The following is a 16998-nucleotide window of genomic DNA, read 5'->3' as shown; positions in this document are numbered from 1 at the left end:
TTCTCCTTCAAGGAGAGTGAGATCAAAATCGCCAATGTCATAGTGATATCCAGTAGAAATTCTTTGGTCCACATTACCAATAGAACCGATAGAAGCGAAATATTCATCGAATCTTCCTTCAAAGTTGATGCTTTTCGTATCTCCTCCTCTATGTCTATTTTCTTCTCTTTGTTCGTAGGTTCCTGATTGTCTTCCGGTTTCCTCTTGCGTTTTTTCTCCTTCGTTACTGCTATTTGCACCAGTAGAGTAGTCGGAAATTGATTCTGTTCTTGATTTTTTGAAATCCTCTGTCCCTCTAACATCACATCTTCGCTTTCGTTGCCCGATTGTACAGGAGTAATATCGTCTACAATTACTGGCTCCCGAATAGTAACTTTTCTGATTCATCTTCACTTTTTTCACTATATTCCGGTTAATAATTATACGAACACTTGTCTGATTCGCTATCAGAATACATTTGATCTCATATTAAAATGTATTCCCTTTTTATACAAATTTTCGAATCAAAAGTTGCATATCAGGTGAACTATGCGTGGTAAAAATAATAAAACATTATGACGACGATGACGACAAGAACGACAGAACGCTGGAAGAGAGGCAGAGACAACGCCGGCAGAGGCAGCGCAGCAATCTTCTTAGATCATGACTTAGCAATCGTGGCCTACAGCAGTCCAACGCTTCTCCAATATTTCAATACTTTTTCAATACACCTTTTCATCTCACCCAATTTTTTTTTTTTTCATGGAACTCACTTTTGAGATTTTTGAATTGATAATAGTCGCTTGAGCCCAGATCTGGAGAAAATGTTGGATGGGGCAGCAATTCGATTTAAATCAGATCAAATTAACATGAAATTGCTTTAACAAAATTGCTCCAATTAAATTGTAAAGTAAAAATAAAATATTGCAAGTTTATTTAAATTGAAAAAAAAAAAAAAAATAGAAATAAAAGTGGTTTTAAATAAAAACTAATGAAATAAAAAGAAAAATAGTTTTTTTATTATTGTGTGTGTGCGTGCGTGGGGCTGCATTATAACTTGTAAAGATAATAACGAAATGACATGAAATTTTTACAGCTGACGTTCGAAGGTTCCTACTTTCTAAAAATAATATTAATTTGATCTTAGTTGCGTCATCTAGCTATCACTTCAAAGACTTCTATCCACGTGTTATATATAATACACGTATTTACTTCAGCTAGCGGGAGAAAAAAAATTAATGCACTCTTAGCTGTTGCTCGCTATGCTCTGTGATATACTACAGCTGTTATGTATGTGGTTTTTTTTTACTCTTTTTATTGTTTACTCCTTCTTCTGGTTTGGGGAAAAAATATATATATATGTATGTACTAAAATATAGGTAACGATTTCTCTATAACGCTGGTGGCGTAGTAAAGATTAATATTATAGAAGAAGCATATTGATGGTTAAGTAAATATGTGCTCCAATTCTAGTTAATTTGATATTTCCAAAAGTACACCCTACTCCGTAATTCTCTTATAATCCCTAAGGCTTACTTCCTAATCACTCCAGATTCGGCAGACTCATTACCATACACTTATATAGTCATTACCACCGTTTTCCTATACCTTGTCAGTATTTTGTTTTGAGGGACTTCGTATTCCATTTGTAGTTTATTATAGAGTTTGGAATAATGTATAGACATTATTTTAGTTTATATTCACCCGTATTTTGATTATGTAAAAAGTAATACGCGTCATCGAATATGCGATATAATTACATATTCGTTATTGAAGTGCTCATTTTGATATGCCAAATATTTTCAACTCTTCAAATTTACAAATGATTTTAATTTTACATAAATCTATCCCTACTTTACCTCTGATGTATGTTTATAATGCAGATACCTGATAAACTTTGCCTGTACGACACTCATTGCGTTGGTTACCATTATTACCTTGCCCATTCTAATTAGAAATCGACTTAAAATATTAATTATATACAAATATATATTTTCAGAATTACTAGAAATTCTGGACTTAAATATTCATTACCACCGTTTTTTTCGTTTATACATGTATCCTCGTTGCTAATGTAGAGTACACTCTCGTTTAAAGCATCTTAAATATAGTACTGTTGTAAAGAAAAAATTAATTGAACAACAAATGATTTGGCTGGCCAACGCTGATGAGTAGCGTTGGATAGCAATTTGTTAATTGTCTATTGACGACATTCATTATTATTTATACAAAAGTTCTTAACCTATACATTAGGGTGGAGTGATGTTGTATGAAAAAAAATTTTTTTCGTTTTTTTTTAATGGAATTGCGATACAAAGTTGTCGTTCAATGAGTGAATTCAGTATTCAAAAGATTGTTTACTTGTCTTGATGTTTTGAGGTGCCCCAACCCAATTGAAAATTAGAAAACATTTTTTTTTTCTATTATAAAACAAACTACTTTGTGATAGGTTAAATAAAAGCCTGATGAGTTGTTTTAATGTTTTTTATTAAGAAAAATTACAAAAATTATTTTATAAAGGAATGAAAAAATTCAGAAATAAGTAGATTATTTAGTAGTAAATTGTTTTTTTGTTTCAAAATTAGGCATTTGCTGTCGTGATAATAGTCTTGCCCTTATAAAACCATCTCGTTTATTTTCTCCACAAACTGCACTTGAAGCTTCTGTCACCAATTTGATAAGGCGCTCTACGGCTTGGGTATGGCATGGAAAATCTTTGATATTCTGGCACGTAGTCAAACCACTTTTGACAATCTATTTCAAGGTTTCGTCAGATAAATTAGAAGTCAGAGGTGGCTCAGTTATCTTACAGTCTTGCCACGTAATTAAGTCGGTACAACCTTTGGCATCGAAATTTAAAGCAGGCACTTTAAATGCACGAAGGTCTTGAGTATTATCTGCTCTTGCTTTCAAAATTCGCTGATAAGCCAGCTTACGTATAATTTCTCTGTCGTCTGCAAGCATAGCAATAAGAATACTTTCTGGATGACCGAAATATCCATTTCCTTGGATCACCTTATCAATGATTTTCTTTAAATGCTCGTTCGAATATCGAGTTAGGCTTATTGTTTGCCACAGGTGCTTAGCTCCGTTTGTACATGAGGGATTACATTTTATTGTGAACCACATTGGACCATAAACTCTCATTACGAACGTAGCTAATATCACTAAATTTTCTTCGGGGTCTGTTTTAGTAGCATATAATCTTAAAATTCTATTCGCTGTTGTAAGCCATCTAGAATGGTTAAGAGGTCCAGGTGTAATATTAGCTAAATCGGGAGAAAAAATGCCAGTGCTGATAGCTGTCATCACATCGTAAAGATATTTTTGGTCGGTACTCAACTCATTTTTAGTGACTTCAGGTAATAAGGAGGGAATGGTGGTAAATTGGACAATTGGCATTGATTCACATTTTTGTAATTCAGATCCAATAGGACCTGAAAACATTTAGGCCCTGTAGTTTTTCCATCCAAATGCAATAAAAGATGTCGCAATGGTAACTCATTCGAATGTAACTGGCAGACAAACCATTGTAATGGTTTATTAAGTTCTTTTTACATTAACCGAACAACACCTCCTTTGAAACCTGTATTCACGACTGTACCATCGCAACCAACAACAACTAATTCATCCAATTTCACCAATTTTTTTTTTCAAATAATTTATTATAGTACTTTCAATACCTTTAGCAGTTCCCAACTCACACGTAACATGCCCGAAATAATCACTTCCTGGTTCTGATAAAATCACATAATGGTCTTCTGTAGTTCTTTTTCTATAAAATTTGCCTTCTGAATGCTTACCAAAGTTTTATCTTTTCTGCCATCAAAATAAATACCGCGTATACTTGTATTGCAATCTGCATCTTGTAATTCTGATCTGACTTTCGTTCTTTCACGGCGCAATTTTGAACGATCAATGACAGCACTAGGATCCTTTGATGTAATAATTCCAACATCTTTTAACACAGAAGAAGCTATAATAGAAGCTGTTCTGTCAGAGACTCCAGTACGATCACAGGCGAGAGCTAATGATGGTAAATTTAATCCATTTTTCTTTGATGGCGGAGCAGCTATTTGTTTTGGCGATTGATGATGGCTAGAAGCTACGCTATTATTGCTTGAACTGGTACTTTCGATCGTTAAGTCATCAGGCAAAGAACGAGAACAAGACGGCTGGTTAGGATCCATTATCTCTTTGTTACGTAGTAATTCTTTTTCTTGTCTTTTTATTTTTTTCATATTTTTTACTGTCGCAACCAAATCTACCCCGCCCATCATCATTTTTCTCGTAGTTCTTTGATCAATTAAGAAAGATACTTCGTCCTTGGGAACACGGCTGTCTTTTGAGCAAGTACATTTTGAGTTAATAAGTTTGCATTTGCAACTGCAAATATCAAATAACCTTTGGGACTCAGTAACAAATTCAGTTATCTTTTCTTGATATTTCTTGTTCGTTTGACGGCCCTGGTTTTAGTAAGCGTCTATATTTGTCATAGTAAGATCGAATAAGTTGTAGCACTCTCTTAACCCTTATGTCAACGGCAACATACCTGGGTATGTTTTGCGTTTTCAAAACGCTGTAGCTCTGAACTGGATAATCGGATCGACTTGAAATTTCGTGATATCCTAGCGAAAACTGTTTTACGCAATAGTCCCAATTTTGGTTAGGATTGGATCATCCGTTTGGTAGATAAAGCCCATTTACAAAGTTCCACCCTTACGTCAACAGCATACATACCTGGGTATACCATACCATATGTATAGTAAATCGCATGCAAATATGATAATATTTGAAAAGTATAGTTTATTTTGAGTGAAAAAAATACTTATGGCATAAAAATTATTATAAATTATAAAATACTTATGAAAAAAATATTAAAAAAACTACGAAAAAATTTAAAATTATTGAAATTCAATTACATCTATTGCATTGCGGCAAGTCTTTGGAATGCTCTGCGCACACTGGTTTGTTGCATAATGTGCATGCTTTACGAGTAGGGCGTCGTTTGGAGCAGATGTAGCAATTCCCCTTTACTTTTAGGAGTCCCGTACTATCACGCTCCTCCGCTTCATGTGCTCCAGCATCCACAACTCGGATGGGCCTACCTATCATGGCTTCGATGGCGTTGCGCGTTGAAAAAACTCTGGATATTCTGCTGTTATTCGCCCTTCTCTCTATTTCTGGCATGCATAGTTGCTCACTTTAGCTGATGGAGAAACATCCTACGGCTGCTTGTATATGACTTCAGGTGAGTGTTGTTGTCAACGTATATTATGTATGCAGCAAACGCAGCAACGTCCACAATATTATAAAAGAAAGCCAAAGGCCATCTATTTGTGCGCCGCTTGGTACTATATTCGGACAAGCACATGTCCATGCTATCAACTCCACCTTTGGTTTTGTTGTAGTCCAATATAAGCAATGGCTTCTTCTTAGGACCGGACGTTTCTGTTGTATAATGAGAAGTGGACAATAATACAACTGCCTTGTTTTTCTTGGGCACGTACGAGCACATCGTAACGTGATTATAGAACCCAAACATTGGCGATTCAGCTTCACGTCCCTTGGGGTTGGCAAATGCTGCTGGCACGAATGTACGCCTTTTGTTGCAAGTACCCAATATAGATAAATTATTGTCTATCATCAAAGATTTTGCCAAGTTGTAGCTAGTGAAAAAGTTGTCACATACAATATTTCTTCCACTTCCATCAAAAAGGTTGATACATAAATCTTTGACTATTCTTTCACCAACGTTTCTTTCACGTTCACCAGACGGTGCCATTCCTGTATAGATTTGTCCCTGCATTGAAAAATTAAATTCAATTTAGTTATTTATACTTTCAACAATTTTCAACAATATTGATAGTACCTGCAATGGATAGAACGAAATGGAGTCGCACACCCACCACACTTTTATCCCATATTTGGCAGGTTTTGATGGTATGTATTGCGTGAAGCCAGTTCCACCACGATAAGCATACAATTGTTCATCTACGGTGACGTTGGCTCCTGCCACGTAATATCTACGAAGACAGTTGTTTAGCATTAAAAAAACGTCCGATATTGCTGCTGCTTTGTCAGTTTGTTTGCGTTGCTGGCGTGTGTTTCCATTATCAAAACGAATGAAGCGGCTAATTTCCCAAAATCGTCGTAAACTCATTGCAGCACGATATAATGGATGTGATTTAGTATTCCACAAATCTTTCGTATGCACGTAACCAGAATGTGTAACGCCACTTAGCAAAAGTACGCCCAAATATGCATCAAATTCACTTTCTGTTATGGGAGTCCATGATCTCGGTTCTCTTGTTGGATGTTTTGCATTGTCATCATCAAAGAATTGCCTTGCCTTTCGATTTGATTCACGAATAATTATGTCGCATATTTCGTCTGACGTTATCAATTTGAACGTTTCTGAAATGGTCAAACCTTGCGTTGCCCGTACTGGTCCAGATTGTGCACTTCTTAGAATGTTGTGCGTACGGAATCTTACAGGTTGTGGTTGTATCGAAGACCAAACATTACCATCTCTGGCAGTAAAATATTCCCCAGTTTCAGTTGGTGCATCTTCAAGTTCTTCATCTGAATCACTGCCGTCCTCTGGGTCATATTCTGGTAACGTGGGCTCTTCTAAGTCTGAGTCATCACCACCAATATCACCTACACATTCATCTAAAGCCTCGTCACCAACTACTGAATCGTGGTCACTTATTTCTTCTTGGCTCTCTTCAAGCGTGCTGTTCTTCGTACGAAAGTGCGCTTAGTTGTCGTGGAGTAAACCATTTACCATCTGCCATTTCACTTTGATTTTATTTTTTTATTTCCACAAAATAAACAGAAACGTCCTTTCACTTCGAATCATACGTGCATGATAAAATCCGTAATACTGGTAAACCCTATTTTATACTTTTTAGCGCAAGTGATTAACGCAGGTACTATCGATTTTTTCAGAGATGTGGACCTGCCGGGTTATAACGGCATGCCATTTGCCATACAAAACGTATGTACATACCCAGGTGTGTTGCTGTTGACGTTCGTAAAAAAGTTCTGCTGTTGACATAAAGGTTAAAGCTGACAGTGGGAAGCGACGCTTTTCGCCAGATATCTAAAATTTCCGTAGCCAATCTTTCGGATATATCATGAACTGTCGGCTCTTTTGTTGTTTTGTCAGGTTTTAATTCGTATCTAATAAATAAGTAATACTTCATAACATCATTATAAGTTAGTAATAGAGACACTGGTAACTTCTCTGGCAAACCAAACACAGAAAAACATGTTGTTTGTCGTGTTTTGACTTGCGACATTTTACTGTAACAAAGAGAAATAATAGGTGTAACTCACATCGAAAATATTTAATTACGATCTGAATTGTATTTATCTGTAAACATTTATTTGAAAATATTACTTACATGAGTGTTATTTCCTTCCGGCAGTGTTTAAAATCAATGTTCCTCACAAGTAGAATAACAATAACACGCGCGACGCGCTCACTTAATGGCGTTCGAGCAACGATTGACAAGTGCAGAGAAATCACCTCTCCTCCCTCACCTATCCGCGCACTATTCAAGGTCAAATTGTTGCCAACGGGAAGACACAGAATATGATTTAGCGTTAATTTGTCAATATTATACTTTAGTGTTTTTCGATAAGAAATTTTGAATTTCTCTAAGTTTATAATGTTGGGGGCACCTCTAAATGTATCATGTGCCAAATAAAATTTTGCATGTATATTTGTGAGCAATAACGGCAACTTTTTACAGGTATTCCAAAACGAAAATCCCAAAAAAAAAGTTCACTCCACCCTACTATACATATATACATACTTACATTAATATTTACATACTAGAGGTGCATGACTCAATAGTGAGGAATGCTTTGTCAGCGAATTATTATATTGACCTACATATTGTCAATATGATTCCTGCTGGAGCAGTTTGGTATGACGCATTAATACATTAGGCGACTTGGCAAACGCGAATGAACTCATGGTAGTTATCTGGGTCAATGAACGAATGTTTGTAATGTTAAGCGTGTTTGAAGTGAGGTGAATTCCACGCGATACTACACTGTTGTTAAGTTTGAAATGAATGAAAGTTTAACTCAAAGAAGTTTGTGTGGTGCCGTATTGCAGCACCAAGTGTAAGTTTCTTTATACTAAATTATTCTAAACAATTTCTTATTCATTAAAGTTCCTACATACTAAACATACGTACATACACATGTGCTTTAAACTTTACTAACCTACATATCTACATACAAATCGACACAAATTTGTACCTTCATATTTGTGTTGATTTGCGTCGTCTGTGGGAAATGCAGTATCAGCAAATTTGCCTAAATGCAAATTTGGTTTAGTCGCACGGTGCACACACATCTGTACTAAATCGTGGGAATTGCGTTATCAGCAATAATTAGAAAATGCACTGCTTTGTGTTGATTAAAGTTTATACGCAATTTGACACAGGTTGGCACATTAAGTGGGTTGCACGTTTTGGTATTTCAATTGTTGGCTGTTTACACTACACTGCCAGACGGGGACCAGACTCCTCTGGTCTGTCTAGGCAAGCGCGTTGCTGAACGAGCAGTTCTTTTTATTCTTCTTAGCACTGTAGCGGTTAATAGTTGATAGAATTATTAAACTTTTTACTTAATAAATCATTATCACCGTAGAAATTAATTCACGATTTATCCTCACTTTCAGTTAATAAACAAAATAAATTGAGAAATCCGTGAATATTTTTCCAGAACTTTGCCCTAGAGTTTAACATATGAGATGTGACTCGTGAAATCTGAGGATCTGCTGTTTTATGCTGCAAAGTATAAAACATATCAGGAGTTTGCGCTAATGTTGGCTCATACGGTAATTTGTGAGGAACTATGTGATCTGTGATTGTGACCTCTCACTCACAGCAGTTTCTACAGAACAGCCGCTGCAAACAGCTCCCAGTAGACGCTGTGACAAAGTCACAGGTAAACAAATATTTGCCAACTCTTGTTTGCGCATCACCTAGTATAAGCGGCTCAATAATCTGGTTTTTTTTTATTTTTATAAAAATACTTTTTCGTGTGCTAGCGATTGTGCAACTCCCAACAATTTTTTTTTATGAAGCTTAATAATTAATACGTATTTGTAATTAGTCAAAACTATAAATACTAAAAAATTGCAAAACATACGCACATTAGAGCTTCAAACAAACGAATCATGACGAGCTTTTTGGTATCTGGCATTTACGCTTGAAACTTTTTAAATTTAGTGTAAATATATAGGAACATTTTAACGCTTGATCTGCGTCGAAATGCATAGCATTTAAGTTTAAAACTTTGAAATACGTTGTTTTAAAGTTGAGCGTTTTCAATCACCTCGTTGATACTAATTTCCCGAAATTGCATATACTTCCCCCCTTTTACGATTTATGTATACATACATTTAGGTGTATTTTAAATAGTATTATCTAGCATAAGTCCATTAAATTTAATTGTAAGTAAACAAATTTGGTTTTCCGTATCACGGAACGAACTCACCCCCTTGCGGCCCTGTTGATATTGCTGGTGCTTTTACAGCAGGCCTATTTTCGGCCCTGTTGTTGTTGTAGCTGGTACTTTTGCAGCAGGCCTATATTCGGCGGCCCTGCTGTTGTTGTTAAAGCTGGTGGTCTTGCAGCAGGCCTATTGTAATATTTCCGAATAATAATAAAATTGAAGCGCTGAAGTTTAGCGTCAGAATGATATTCCTCTTTTATTAAATAAATTCTTTCCTATTTATACAAAAGTTCTTAACCTATACATATATACATCCTTGCACTAATAATTGCATACAAGAGGTGCATGACTCAATAGTAAAAAATGCTTTATCAGCGAATTATTATATTGACCTACATATTGTCAATATGATTCCTACTTGAGCAATTTTGGTATGACGCATTAATGCATTAGGTGACTTAGTGAAAGCGAACGAACTTATGGTAGTTACCTGGGTCAATGAACGAGCGTTTGTAATGTTAAGCGTGTTTGAAATGGGGTGAATTCCACGCGATACTACACTATATTCGGCGGCCAGACAGAGTTTTGTAGGAGCTCGTGCAGGTTACAATTACATAGATCTATATGGAAGATGTCTGTCTAATGTTTAATCACTAACTAACGAGAAGTGTCTCTGGACGTTTTAAGCGCGAGTTACGTCTTTACGTTTGACTTTGGGCAGGGTACTACTTACGGTTTCGGTCGTCACTGAATAAGAACGGCACTTTAGCTATATAATTCTTTAAAATTCTTTATTTAATATATTTATATAATTAGCTACACAAATTTAATAGGTTCTCCAAATTGAAGAATTATCCTTTAAGTATTTTCACTCGACCGAGATGGACAGGTCGACTAAGGTTCCGGGCAACAACTTCCTCTTCAATATTTCTCAATAAGTTGCTTAACCTAAATACATAAGGCATCTTTCCGATGCACATACATACTTATTTACTAAGCCCACTCAACAATTCACATATTCCCACATATGTACTTTGGCTGCAACATAGTTGCAGTCAGTATTATTATTTATTATGCTTATTGGGGTATCTCATTTCATTCAGGAATGTTTTGCATTCCCGAATGTTGACACCAATAAGTATGTCAGTTTGTATATCTGGATGCCATTGTAGAACAACATAAGCAGAGGCATCAACTGAATTGGTTTTTATTAATGTATGTATGTTTGTACATTTGTAAGCATTACTTAAGACAACTAAGTTCTTATTTTGGGTGAACAAGTATATTTTAAAATATACTTGTTTTCCCTTTTTCTTCGGTATAGGGGGCATTCCACATAACTCCCCCACCGTTAGAGTTAGGACTCTCCTGAGGCCTTTTATCTAAATTTACAATTTGCTTGGGCCTGCTTCTACTAACATTATTCCCCCAGGGTTTGGATTAGGCCTTTCCTTATTTTTCTTTCCATTTCCATTTGCATTTACAATTAAATTTACTTAATCACAATATGAAAAAAATTTTTTGTTTTTCTGCTCACCCTGCTTAATGTCCTTTCTTTGGTGCTGCTATATATAGATGCTAGGGGTTTCTGTCCTTTCTTGCCAATACTTTATTCCACTTCCATATGCTGCCTGTCCTGTGAAAAGTACAGAAATAAAAGAAGTGAAGACTTTGGTTGTCCAACATTAAATCTTACTTTATTAATTAATTTCTCGTCTTTTATAGTAATTTGCTTAACCTATACATTCATAAATATCTTAATACTAATAACTAAAAATAAGTACATAGGAAATGGGTTATGCATACATGTACGTTTGTATATAGTCTTTGTATACATGTAGTTTTGTATGCATAACTCCATACATGTAGTTTTGTACATTTAGCAGCGTCAGCAGATCAATTTGAGTGTTTTGGTATTTTCCCACCATGGGTTGTATGTTTGTATGTATAGTTTATGAGCTGTGAATGGATATGGGTCTCATGTTCGGCATTCCATTGATGTTGGTTAGCCGTCTGGGTTAGTTCAATAATTTATGTTGGAAAATATTGTAATATGATTATTACTAAAATATATTTGGAGTTTGTTATGCGTAATGCCGCGAATATGTTACAGTGAGTGTGACGTATAATGATACAATACAGTGGGTGTGACGTATAATGCTACACCATCCACCTTAGAAAAAGAGTGTTATACAATTGTTGTGTGGACAAATTGTATAAGACTCTTTGTCGTATTGTTAATGTTTTGATATTTTGCTTTTTGTTTTTGATTTGCTGACCTTGATATATTTATTACTTCTATATTTATTGTTTACATTATTATTATCTTAAAAAAAATTAAGATTTTGTTTGTATATTTTAAAATATACTTGTTTTCCCTTTTTCTTCGGTATAGGGGGCATTCCACATAACTCGCGCTCTAAACTGCTGAAACCCATTGAGATGATCGGTATTTCCCAAACCGGCGATGTACGCCCCAAGCAGTTTCGGAGGCTTGAATTTGTAACAGATATCAATGAACTGTCGTCCAATGGTACAGCACCGCTCAATTTTTATTATATCTCTGTAATTAATGTTTCGATATTTTCCAGAATTAAAAATTTCCGTTTATTTGTGCTTAATAAGCTTTATCTCCGTTTTAGTTAGATTTTGTATATTTTGTTTCGTTAAGTTTTAATATTATTTGCATTTGTCTCAATTTTATTTCTTGTAATTATCTCTGTCGTTATTAATTTGTTTAATATTATATGTTTAGTTGTTTATTACTTCTGCTCCCGTTTTAAAAATGTTTGCTATTAATTTGTGCCTTAATCAAAATGTCTCTTTTTTTTCAATCACGCTTTACATATATATATACCCACTGCCAGTGCACTTTGTGACCTCACTCCACTGCTGCACTTTTATTTCTGACGAGGCTCCAGCCTCACGGTCGCCACATTAGTTCGACTTACCCGATGGGAACGCCATTTCATGAGGTACGCCATGTGGCGGTACCATGTCCCGTTGTGGTTCAATCGCCTTGGAGGGCGCCGCCTCCAAATTGTTGCCATGGTGTGTAATTGAATTTAAAATGCACTACCTTGGCGGCCGTCTGCGCCACACTTTATAAAACATACAAAATAAAACGATATTTACTGCGGTGTAATTTTAATTACAATTTAAACTTTATTTTCAGAGTTTAAAACGCGTCCGAATACAAGTGTTCAAAATTATAATGGTGGCGGTGAAATATGAAAATGCCGAAACACTATTGCCAATCGTCACTTTCTTATTTCACCCCACGTTTGTATCTTATTCTCTCTTACGTGCTACCTTTTAATATCTGAAAATATGTTGGCATATGTTTTATTCTTTCTACGCTATTCACAATGACACATCTTGCATTGTCAGCAACGATGTTGCCAGATGTGTCAGTAGGAAGATGATTCGGGGTATTTTACCCTTACAGTAGCTCTGTTCGCCACCGTTCTTCCCGTCATTCTCGAGCATCCTAGCCCAGGTCATGCAAGCTGCATAAAAAATAACAGTATCCAGACAAGGAGAAGGATCGCTTGACTGAAAAGGTGTAGGCTACCAAACCCGTGTATTCCTCTGTGGCCAATGGGACAAATCCTTCACATCCGGAGTAAATATTCTTAATCCCTGACGTTGGTGACATAGTCTCTCCTGGTATAAGAAAAAAAACTTATCCGATAGTGGATCGTTGGCTACTGGTTCTGGCTGCGCTAGCTGTCTAGGCGCAAATGGGTCGTCTCCTGACACATCTACCTTAGCGCATGGCTTACCACGCCTTCTCCTCTGCCCAGGCTTGTTGCTCGAAGTTGCTGAAGTCGTTGGCGCTTCGGCTTTCTCCTCTCCCCTTTCATTCCTTACCGAATTATCAGCCATTGTAATTCGACTACACCGTAGATTTCCCTAAATTCACTTAAAATTCACAAAAGTTAAATAAACTTTCAAGCCTCGCTGATTAAACAATTAATGGTTTAACACTATGTATCAGTAACAAAGTAAACACTGCAAATGGATTGTATGTACATATTTATGTTAGAGTCTAACATTGACAATCGGCAAGTGCATTGATCGGGGTGATTGACTGATTAGGGTGTGAACAGACAAGGGTTTCATATTCGGCATTCCATTGATGTTGGCTCGCCCTCTTGTGCGAGGTCAATGTAATTTATGTCGCCCAATATTGTAATATGATTATGTTATTATTGTGTGTTCGATTCAGAAGAAATGTATTGGCATAGAAGTTCATGATACGTAATGCCGCAAATGTATTGCTTAGTGGGCATGACGCATAATGCTATACACTAGAGGTTAAATGCGGTATGTTGTTACGTCGACACGATCCAGTCACGAGACTGAAATTCTGTACAACAAACCAAACGCTTCATTAGAAACAATAAGGATATGAACTGAGTTCATACCACTGCGTTATGTTTTGTTCTTTTCCATGTTCGCAAACCTTTTAATTGTGCTGGTGGTCACTAATTAATTATCAACACCGTTTTATATGCAATGTGTAATGAAATCCCGCCAATATGCCACTGGTGTTGCAACATCTGCTAAACGGAGCAATATATCTCGTACAGTGCCAGGTTTTATTACGAGACTATCGTATTCATCACGATCTTCAGTCGATATGTCACGTGCTGGATAGCCCGCATGCCAGATGAAACGTTCATGCTCCACTTTGCCAATACAATCTAAAATCATCGCCATCACGCTGGGGACTTGTTAATCAAGACCAGCTCCTCTCTTATCTCATCGGTAAGAACAATACGCTCTAGAGCTCCATCGATAGACACCTCTTCGGTCTGTATATGTTGAGCAAGATACAATTTAAGATGTACCAGAATCAGATGCACTCGATATACTTGGTGGATGGTTGCAATTTCAGCAATGGCTGAAACATTCCACGTAGTACATGTACGCTGCTATGAAATTGCAGTTGCGAATCCAACGGCTCTTGTTGTAATTGAAATCGGAGCTGCACGGGGCTGAACTGTGGGTTGGCCTGAACTCACCACATCCGAAATCCTGTCGTCTTTATCGGATTCGAGCAATTCATACTTTGCTTCGAGAGATTTTGTAAACGCATCCAACTGCTGATCACTCATCCTTGACCTGTAAGCATCTGTCAACTTTTTCTGTGCTCCTTTGCCTTTTCGTTTTCCTTTCTTATTATTCTTTACTTCTACTGACTCGGGTTGCGAAGCAGATGCTTCCGGTACAACATTTTTGTCATTATTTGCAGACATAGCAAAAGATTTTAAACTATTTTCCGTCAATATCTGCTTCCCAAGGCCGTCGGTTCTATGTACCGGAGCGACTCGGAATTTTTCCCGACCAAGGACTGCCATTTCAGTGTAACCCCATTTAATTTGTTACGTCCCTCCCACAAATCCTCCCTGCAGCTCCTTGCAGCGGGACTGCTCCATATTCTCTTGCTCCGGGAAGGTATGGAACCCAATCCGGGTCCGTCTCCTGACCCCGGTCCTGAGAAATGGTTTTGCTGCATCTGCCGGAAAAGAATCTTTTTAGGACTGTCATACTCCTGTCAGTGTGTCTCGTGTAAGGGATGGTTGCATCGGACAGGTTGTTCTGGGCTAGATCCCAAAACCAGACGTCCACGTAACTTCTATAAATCTTTTGTGGCTCCTTGCTGTTCACGCCCTAGGACGCGTAGTCTGCGCCTTAGCGAGCGGAAATGGAGGCGGCCTCGTGTTTATAATACACCACTCTGTGCAATATCATATATTTGATCCCGACAAGTAAACAAATTTGGTTTTCCGTATCACGGAGCGAACTCACCCCGTGTTGTTGTTAAATTTGGTCTTTGTTGTTGTAACCGGTTTGTTGCAGCTGGCCTATGGCTTGCGGCCCTGTTGTTGTTGTAGCTGGTGCTTTTACAGCAGGCCTATTTTCGGCGGCCCTGTTGTTGTAGCTGGTATTTTTGCAGCAGGCCTATATTCGGCGGCCCTGCTGTTGTTCTTGTTAAAGCTGGTGTTCTTGCAACAGGCCTATATTCGGCGGCCCTGCTGTTGTTGTTAAATCTGGTGGTCTTGCAGGAGGCCTATTGTAATATTTCCGAATAATAATAAAATTGAAGCGCTGAAGTTTAGTGTCAGAATGATATTCCTCTTTTATTGAATAAATTCTTTCCTATTTATACAAAAGTTCTTAACCTATACATATATACATTCTTACATTATTAATTACATACAAGAGGTGCATGAATCAATAGTAAAAAATGCTTTATCAGCGAATTATTATATTGACCTACATATTGTCAATATGATTCTTACTTGAGCAATTTGGGTATGACGCATTAATGCATTAGGTGACTTAGTGAAAGCGAATGAACTTATGGTAGTTACCTGGGTCAATGAACGAGCGTTTGTAATGTTAAGTGTGTTTGAAATGGGGTGAATTCCACGCGATACTACACTATATTCGGCGGCCAGACAGAGTTCTCTAGGAACTCGTGCAGGTTACAATTACATAGATCTATATGGAAGATGTCTGTCTAATGTTTAACCACTAACTAACGAGAAGTGTCTCTGGACGTTGTCCAATGATACAGCACCGCTCAATTTTTATTATATCTCTGTAATTAATGTTTCGATATTTTCCAGAATTAAAAATTTCCGTTTATTTGTGCTTAATAAGCTTTATCTCCGTTTTCCGGTAGTTAAAACGCAGTAATTAAGATATAATATTTAATAAATTTGCGTTTTCCGCTATAGTCAAAACTATAAATACTCAAAAATTGAAAAATATACGCACAGAAACAAACGAATTATGACGAGTTTTTAGGTATCTGGCATTTACGCTTGAAACTTTTTAAATTTAGTATAAATATATTGGAACATTTTAGCGCTTGATCAGCGTCGAAATGCATAGCATTTAAGTTTAAAACTTTAAATTACGTTTAAATATCTTAAGAGTTCTGTAGGAGCACATACAGGTTACAATTACATAGATCTATATGGAAGATGTCTGTCTAATATTTGATCACGCTTTGCACTTCAACTAACGAGAAGTGTCTGTTTTTTTTTCGACACGAATATATTGTTCTATTGAAGACATTTTTTCTAAAACAGGCACCTTCTAACAAAATTTTGTTTATGCACACTGTATTTACTTAAATAATCGTTACCACCGTTTATAGCACTAGAGGTTAAATGCGGTATGTTGTTACGTCGACACGATCCAGACACGAGACTGTGAAATTCTGTACAACAAACCAAACGCTTCATTAGAAACAATAAGGATATGAACTGAGTTCATACCACTGCGTTATGTTTTGTTCTTTTCCATGTTCGCAAACCTTTTAATTGTGCTGGTGGTCACTAATTAATTATCAACACCGTTTTATATGCAATGTGTAATGAAATCCCGCCAATATATGCCACTGGTGTTGCAACAGCTGCTAAACGGAGCAATATATCTCGTATAGTGTCAGGATTTATTACGAGACTATCGTATTCATCACGATCTTCAGTCGATATGCCACGTGCTGGATAGCCC

General features: G+C 36.7%; 1 long non-coding RNA gene across 14 annotated transcripts in view; it reads left to right on the top strand.

Moving 5' to 3' along the window:
• LOC137243816 (uncharacterized) overlaps nucleotides 1-16998 on the top strand; it is a 119365-nt gene that overhangs the window by 38907 nt on the left and 63460 nt on the right. For 5 of the 14 annotated variants that reach the window (XR_010950627.1, XR_010950628.1, XR_010950629.1 and 2 more), the window contains one exon: nucleotides 11858-11995. The exons of 6 other annotated variants lie outside the window; for them this stretch is intronic. This is a non-coding gene — a long non-coding RNA (uncharacterized lncRNA). Of the gene's footprint in view, nucleotides 1-10786; nucleotides 10806-11857; nucleotides 11996-12053; nucleotides 12087-16998 lie in introns of those variants that run through there. 3 more of the 14 variants (XR_010950638.1, XR_010950640.1, XR_010950634.1) reach the window with 2 other exon arrangements.

The sequence above is a fragment of the Eurosta solidaginis genome, chromosome 3, assembly GCF_040869045.1.
Source record: "Eurosta solidaginis isolate ZX-2024a chromosome 3, ASM4086904v1, whole genome shotgun sequence".
Taxonomy (NCBI): Eukaryota; Metazoa; Arthropoda; class Insecta; order Diptera; family Tephritidae; genus Eurosta; species Eurosta solidaginis.
Note: the sequence above shows the minus strand (reverse complement) of the source record. Positions and strands in the feature narration are given on the sequence as shown.